Below are 8,750 nucleotides of genomic sequence, written 5' to 3' on the forward strand. Positions count from 1 at the left end.
GGTTGTACACAGAAAGAGGTAACTTATTCATTTGGGGGCTACACAAGGCCCAGTTAATGTTACGCAACCAGGCAGATAATTCATTTCAGCTGTCAGTTTTAGGACTTGGCAGAAGTGATCCTCTTTGTTTTTTGGATGGTAGCATTCTGGTAAACAAAATGACCATCCGCACGTGCGCATAAAGAGCTTGAACGTGATGGTTGCCTAATCTCCACCAGTATGTGCAGATTAGCTCCACATTAAAAGGACTTCAATGAAGATAATTTATGAACTTTGTGTGTGGAAGTTTTTCCTTTCCTCTATTGCTAGGGGTTGGCGATACAACAAACATTCCTAATTTCCTTATTTGACCTAATTTTCAAATGCAAAGGTTGGTATGCAATAATAATTACTTTTACAGTAAAATATCAGCAGATCAGTCGCCATAATTTTAATGGAAAAATAACAGTGGTACCGTTTATCAATTTACAGTAATTTAGTGTAAAAACCATCATAAATGTAGCGGTGAAATTCTGGCAGGTTAATTTTTTATTACAACAGTGCATCCGGAAAGTATTCACAGTGCTTTGTTTTTTCCACATTTTGTTATGTTACAGCTTTATACCAAAATGGAATAATTTTATTTTTGTCCTCAAAATTCTAAAAACAATACCCCATAATGACAATGTAAAAACTTTTTTTCTTTTTAAATGTAAATTAATAAAAATAAAAATAAATCACATGCACATAAGTATTCACAGCATTTGCTTATTATTGTTGATGCACCTTTGGCAGAAGTTACAGCCTCAAGTCTTTTTGAATACAATACCACAAGCTTGAAGTTGGCACACCTATCTTCAGGCAGTTTTGCCATTCCTCTTTGCAGCGCCTCTCAAGCTCCATCAGGTTGGATGGGAAGTGTTGGTTTTCATCCATGATGTCTCTGTACATTGAATCAGAATCAGAATCAGAATCAGCATAGTTTTTATTGCCATTGTTTGAGAACAGGTTCACAAACTTGGAATTTTTCTTGGTGCAATCGTGCAACATAAAACACATATAACACAGATTAGGTAATAAAATGAGCTGTATAGCTATCAGATCTTGTTATTGTTCATGTGCCTGATGGCCGAGGGGAAAAAACTGTTCAGGTGGCGGGAGGTGTGGGTCTGGATGGACCGTAGTCTCCTGCCTGAGGGGACAGGGGAGAATAGTTTGTGTCCAAGGTGAGAAGAGTCAGCTGTGATCCGACCCACACGCCTCCTGGTCCTGGAGGAGAACAGGTCCTGGAGGGATGGGAGCTTGCAGCTAATCACCTTCTCAGCAGCATGTACGATGCGCTGCAGTCGATGCTTATCCTGGACTGTGGCGCCGGGGAACCACACGGTGATGGAGGAGGTGAGGATGGACTCGATGATGGCTGAGTAAAACTGCACCAGCATCTCGGTCGGCACCTTCAGTTTCCTCAGCTGCCGCAGGAAGTACAATCCTCTGCTGGGCTTTCTTGATGAGGGAGCTGATGGTCGGCTCCAACTTGAGGTCCTGGGTGATGGTGGTGCCCAAGAAACGGAAGGAGTCCACAGTGGAGACGGGGGTGGTAGAGTCAATAAGGGTGAGGGGGGATGGTGGGGCTTTGACTTTCCTGAAGTCCATGATCATCTCCACTGTTTTCTGGGCGTTCAGCTCCAGGTTGTTGAGGCTGCACCAGGACGCCAGCCGGTCCACCTCTCTCCTGTAGGCGGACTCGTCACCATCCGAGATGAGTCCGATGAGGGTAGTGTCGTCCGCAAACTTGAGCAGCTTTACCGACTAGTGACTGGAGGTGCAGCAGTTTGTATACAGGGAGAAGAGCCACGGGGAAAGTACACAGCCCTGAGGAGTACCAGTGTTCGTGGTTCGACTGTCCGAGACAATCTTCCCCAGCCGCACGTGCTGTCTTCCGTTCGTCAGGGAGTCATTGATCCAACTGCAGAGGGAGTCGGGCACGCTGAGATGGTAGAGCTTGTCTCGTAGCAGTCCAGGGAGGATGGTGTTGAAGGCAGAGCTGAAGTCCACAAACAGGATCCTGGCGTAGGTTCCTGGGGAGTCCAGATGCTCCAGGATGAAGCGGAGGGCCAGGTTCACTGCATCATCAACAGACCTGTTGGCTCTGTAGGTGAACTGTAGGTCCAGGAGGGGGGCGGTGATGTCCTTGAGGTGGGGAAGGACCAAGCGCTCAAAGGACTTCATGACCACAGACGTCAGCGCCACCGGCCTGTAGTCATTAAGTCCTGTGATCCGTGCTTTCTTGGGGACAGGGACAATGGTGGAGGTCTTGAAGCAGGACGGCACTCGGCATAGCTCCAGAGAGGTGTTAAAAATGTCAGTGAAGACAGGAGCCAGCTGATCCGCGCAGTGTCTTAGGGTGGAGGGGGAGACACCATCCGGCCCGGGGGCCTTCCGCGTGTTCAGCTTCAAGAACTGCCGGCGTACATCCTCCTCTCGGATGGAGAGGGCCTTTGAAGTCCTGTGATGTTCTTGGAGTCCTTTGATGTCCTTGGAGTACTTTAAGTCCTTTAATGAAGTGCTGGCGTTGGTGAGGAGGGTGCTGCATTCATCTTAGTCTAGTCAGGGAGGTGACGAAGAACCCGATCGTCACTCTGTCAAAACTACAGCATTTCTCTGTGGAGAGAGGAGAACTTACCATCCCTGCAACAATCCACCAATCAGACCTGTATGGTAGAGCATTGCGCCTTAGCTACTCTCAGACCATGAGAAACAATATTCACTGGTCTGATGACACAAAGATTGAACTCTTTGGTGTGAATGCCGGCGTCATGTTTGGAGGAAACCAGGAATTATTCATCAGGCCAATACCATCCCTACAGCGAAGCATGGTGGCAGCATCATGCTGTGGGGATGTGATTCAGCGGCAGGAACTAGGAGACTAGTCAGGATTGAGAGAAATATGAATGCAGCAACGTACAAGACATCCTGGATGAAAACCAATGCTTCCCATCCAACCTGATGGAGCTTGAGAGGTGCTGCAAAAGAAGAATTAGCGAAACTGCCCAAAGATAGGTGTGTCAAGTTTGTGGCATCGTATTCAAAAAGACTTGAGGCTGTAATTGCTGCCAAAGGTGCATCAACAATATTAAGCAGATGCTGTGAATAGTTATGTACTTGTGATTTATGTTTTGTTTGTTTTTAATACATGTCATTTATTATTTTTTCAAACCAAAACTCTTCACAGTGGCGTAATGGGGTATTGCCCACATAATTATGAAGACAAAAATGAAATTATTCCATTTTGGAAAAAAAGGGCTGTAACATAACAAAATGTCGAAAAATTGAAGCGCTGTGAATACATTTATGGATGCACTGTATTTAACTGATGCCCCACTTGCAAGATTGTGCAATTGTGTGATGAAGGGTGAATCCAGCTAAGGAAGTTGGATCGTAAGATCAGAATGGGGAGAAGACGAGGACAACGCTATGCTACATAACACCTTGAGTACAAAGACATGAGTGTACTGTTAACAATCAGGACCTCGGCTCTACTGCACACTCACTTTAGGAGTTCTGTCCATGCCAGAGTGACAAATCCAACTAGGTTGATGGATTTGAGCGATGGAAGAGTGGAATGCCAACCCACAGCAGTGTGTGACCAGCTGGAGGCAAAAGTTTCAGGTTGTTAGAAAAGAAGAATATCGGTACTAATTAAAAACTTACTTAGTCCAAGCAATGAAGAAATCCAAGTTTCGCAGCAGCAAAGTAAAGGGTAGATGCACAGAATATGGTTTAAGTAGACAAACTTAGACTCTGTAAGTCAACCAACTTATCAGGCCCTAGTATCACGGCGTGGACTCAAACCCGCTTTTCTCCAGCAGCTGAGTCTCCCAGTTCCTTCCCTGGCTGCGCGCCCAGACACGCCCATGCTCGCGCTGGGCGCAGCACGCCCACGCAGCGACAAAGCTGCAGACAATTGCGAATCAGAACACCTGGACCTGACGAGAGGGAGCGGCATAAAAGCCAGCGGACCCAAGAGACCTTTGCCAGAACGTAGCCTATCTTTCACAGCAAGCCTCGCATCTGGCACCCCTCCCTCGTTCCTTGCTCGCCTTCTTTGTGCTCTTCCTCGTTCCCGTTTTTGATGTCCCTTGTGTTTTCCACAGTGTCTTCCTTGTTGCCGGTGATCGTGTCTTGCCTCACGACCTGCACCCGGATCTTTGCTTGCCTCCCTCGATCCTCGACCCCTGCTTGGACACGGACATCGTTGCCTCTCTCCAACCCCCGACTGCTTGCCTCCCTGCTGACTGCTTCTTCGCCTTGCCCCTTGGATTCGGCGGTAAAACTTACATTGTTAATTCTACACATCGTCCACACTCATTGACTTGTGGTAGCATACACACCCCACACACTCATCAAGGGTTTCAATAAACCTGGTAAACCGCAGTTCTGCCTTGGTGTCGCCTCCTTCCCTTTGCCCGGTACACAACACCTAGGTTCTCATCAATAAAACTGTATGTAGAATTTGGACTAAAGTCTCTGTACGCCACAAACCCAAATACATATATTCCAATGAGTGGGAGTGTTTTTATAGATCACATACTTAGTACCTCATTTTACGAGCTCCTCAAAACAGCACAATTTTAACTTAACATACCTTTTGTAAAGGAAATATTTTTTTTACATTTAAAAATAATAATACAATAGAAACTACAAACAACTACAGTAGTTTGATCAAGTAAATTTATAATAATAATGGCAGTATTTACAGAGGAAACCGAACTTCTACGGTATATCTTGCCAGCTCCTTCTCCGTCAAACACAACATCAGCAGCTTCTCCATATTTTCGTGGGAAAATGTCTGCCATTTAGGAGTCATTTTACACATCGTTGGCTTGCGTTGTCAACACTTTCTGCTTCAGTATGGTGCGAACGAGCAGTGAAACGCTCCAACTGCTTTGCCAGCTCTGCTGCATTTTTTTAAAATGATTTTTCCTTTAATTCAATGAATAGCAACCACTTATTTTTCTCAGCACTGTCCTTCACACTCACTCTCTTCCTTCCCATGCTTAGAAAAACAAAGTTATGTCAATCTTCAGCTGTAAGCTAATGCTCGCGGGTAAGACAGGATGTTATGGGATTCACTGTGACATTAGCTATGCAAACTAATGGCAACTATGGCAGGATGCTTGTAACTGAATATTTTGCTTGCAATTTAAAGCATAACAATTATGGAGACACGAGACAGCTCTTATCGTAAAACATTCGCAAGTTGTGGAAAACATTGTACGCAACTTGTTGGCCCTTTGTTGTGCGTGTGTATGCAAGCTTTGTACAAACCCCGTTTCCATATGAGTTGGGAAATTGTGTTAGATGTAAATATAAACGGAATACAATGATTTGCAAATCAATTTCAACCCATATTCAGTTGAATATGCTACAAAGACAACATATTTGATGTTCAAACTGATAAACTTTTTTTTTTTTGCACATAATCATTAACTTTAGAATTTGATGCCAGCAACACGTGACAAAGAAGTTGGGAAAGGTGGCAATAAATACTGATAAAGTTGAGGAATGCTCATCAAACACTTATTTGGAACATCCCACAGGTGTGCAGGCTAATTGGGAACAGGTGGGTGCCACGATTGGGTATAAAAACAGCTGCCCAAAAAATGCTCAGTCTTTCACAAGAAAGGATGGGGCGAGGTACACCCCTTTGTCCACAACTGCGTGAGCAAATAGTCAAACAGTTTAAGAACAATGTTTCTCAAAGTGCAATTGCAAGAATTTTAGGGATTTCAACATCTACGGTCCATAATATCATCAAAAGGTTCAGAGAATCTTGAGAAATCACTCCACGTAAGCGGCATGACCGGAAACCAACATTGAATGACCGTGACCTTCGATCCCTCAGACGGCACTGTATCAAAAACCGACATCAATCTCTAAAGGATATCACCACATGGGCTCAGGAACACTTCAGAAAACCACTGTCAGTAACTACAGTTGGTCGCTACATCTGTAAGTGCAAGTTAAAGCTCTACTAAGCAGAGCGAAAGCCATTTATCAACAACATCCAGAAACGCCGCCGGCTTCTCTGGGCCCGAGATCATCTAAGATGGACTGATGCAAATTGGAAAAGTGTTCTGTGGTCTGACGAGTCCACATTTCAAATAGTTTTTGGAAATATTCGACATCGTGTCATCCGGACCAAAGGGGAAGCGAACCATCCAGACTGTTATCGACGCAAAGTTCAAAAGCCAGCATCTGTGATGGTATGGGGGTGCATTAGTGCCCAAGACATGGGTAACTTACACATCTGTGAAGGCACCATTAATGCTGAAAGGTACATACAGGTTTTGGAACAACATATGCTGCCATCTAAGCGCCGTCTTTTTCATGGACGCCCCTGCTTATTTCAGCAAGACAATGCCAAGCCACATTCAGCATGTGTTACAACAGCGTGGCTTCGTACAAAAAGAGTGTGGGTACTTTCCTGGCACGCCTGTAGTCCAGACCTGTTTCCCATCAAAAATTTGTGGCGCATTATGAAGCGTAAAATACGACAGCGGAGACCCCGGACTGTTGAACGACTGAAGCTCTACATAAAACAAGAATGGGAAATAATTCCACTTTCAAAGCTTCAACAATTAGTTTCCTCAGTTCCCAATCGTTTATTGAGTGTTGTTAAAAGAAAAGGTGATGTAACACAGTGGTGAACATGCCCTTTCCCAACTACTTTGGCACGTGTTGCAGCCATGAAATTCTAAGTTAATTATTATTTGCAAAAAAAAAAAAAAGTTTATGAGTTTAAACATCAAATATCTTGTCTTTGTAGTGCATTCAATTGAATATGGCTTGAAAATGATTTGCAAATCATTGTATTCCGTTTATATTTACATCTAACACAATTTCCCAACTCATATGGAAACAGGGTTTGTAGATGAGATCCCAGGTCCACTGTGTTCTCCCCTATTACTTGGTCAACGTCAACATACACTTTAGTCGGCATAAAATGAAGGACTTAATAAGATAGATAGATAGATAGATAGATAGTACTCCTAATAAGTTAAAGTACCAATGATTGTCACACGCACACTCTAGGTGTGGTGAAATTTGTCCTCTGCATTTGACCCATCCTCTTTTTTACTCCCTGGAAGGTGAAGGGAGCAGTGGGCAGCAGCGGTGGCCACGCCCGGGAATAATTTTTGGTGATTCAACCCCCAATTCCAACCCTTAATGCTGAGTGCCAAGCAGGGAGGTAATGGGTCCCATTTTTATAGTCTTTGGTATGACTCGGCCGGGGTTATAACTCACGACCTACCGATCTCAGGGCGGACACTCTATAACCACTAGGCCACTGAGTAGGTTCTTACAGCAGAAATTTTTAATGAACAATCAGTCTGTGTATGTAGACAAGCTTAGTGGTTATGTCAAAATCAGTAAAACGGTAAAGGAACTAACTGCTGTATCTTCAAATCTTCGACATAGGATTAACGGTTCTCCTTTTGAGGTAAACTTCTCGGCCGTTCTTTCATACCTTTTTCCACAACAAAGAAAATGCACCAATTTAAATGTTACACAAATGGAGGAAAACAATGACAAAAATATGTTGTAACTTATTTGAGTTAGTCAGTCTCAGGGATGTCAACCTGAATGGGTTCCACTGTATCTATACACGAGAATCTGCCATAGCAGTGTACTGTGCATAAATAATCAATACTGTATCTGCAGAGACTTGTTCAGGGTGTACCCCGCCTTCCGCCTGAATGCAGCTGGGATAGGCTCCAGCACCCCCTGCGACCCCGTGAGGGACAAGCGGTAGAAAATGGATGGATGGATGCATGGATCTGCAGAGAAACATATACAAAACATGCAGATGTAAAAGACAGCTGTACTTTACAACAGTGGTCCCCAACCTTTTTGTAGCTGCGGACCGGTCAACACTTGAAAATTTGTCCCACGGACCGGGGTGGGGGGTAGGGGGAAATGTTTTTTTTGTCATAAAGAAATACAATCATGTGTGCTTACGGACTGTATCCCTGCAGACTGTATGGATCTATATATAATGTATATATTGTGTTTTTTATGTTGATTTAATAAAAAAAATAAAATAAATAAATATATATATATATATATATATATATATATATATATATATATATATATATATATATATATATATATATATATATATATATATATATATATAATTTTTTTTTCTTCTTGTGCGGCCCGGTACCAATCGGTCCACGGACCAGAACCGGGCCACGGCCCGGTGGTTGGGGACTGCTTTACAAGATAAAGACTCACTACAAATACCTGTATAACTAAATATAACTGTATGTTTTCCCAATCATCTATTGATACAGAGTCTAAATAAAGGGTTTATTCACCATCTAGCCTCATAGTCATATACTGACAGAAGAGCCTGGTTATGTACTGAGAGAAGAACAATGTTATTGTATCAAGCAACTCGGTGTGTTATAACACCACAGGTTTATTACTTCCAGTGAGCAAAATAAATCACTCTTAGCCTTATGCACAACTGTAGAACTTGCATTTCTCATCTGACTGATTAAAAGTGGAAATGTGATGTATTCGAGCCATAACTATTTGCAGCTTGCAAGCTGTTATTGGTTGGAAGGATAACGTATCCTTTAAAGGCCTACTGAAACCCACTACTACCGACCACGCAGTCTGATAGTTTATATATCAATGATGAAATCTTAACATTATAACACATGCCAATACGGCCGGGTTAACTTATAAAGTGACAT

This window comes from Entelurus aequoreus, linkage group LG03 (assembly GCF_033978785.1).
Source record: "Entelurus aequoreus isolate RoL-2023_Sb linkage group LG03, RoL_Eaeq_v1.1, whole genome shotgun sequence".
Lineage (NCBI taxonomy): Eukaryota > Metazoa > Chordata > Actinopteri > Syngnathiformes > Syngnathidae > Entelurus > Entelurus aequoreus.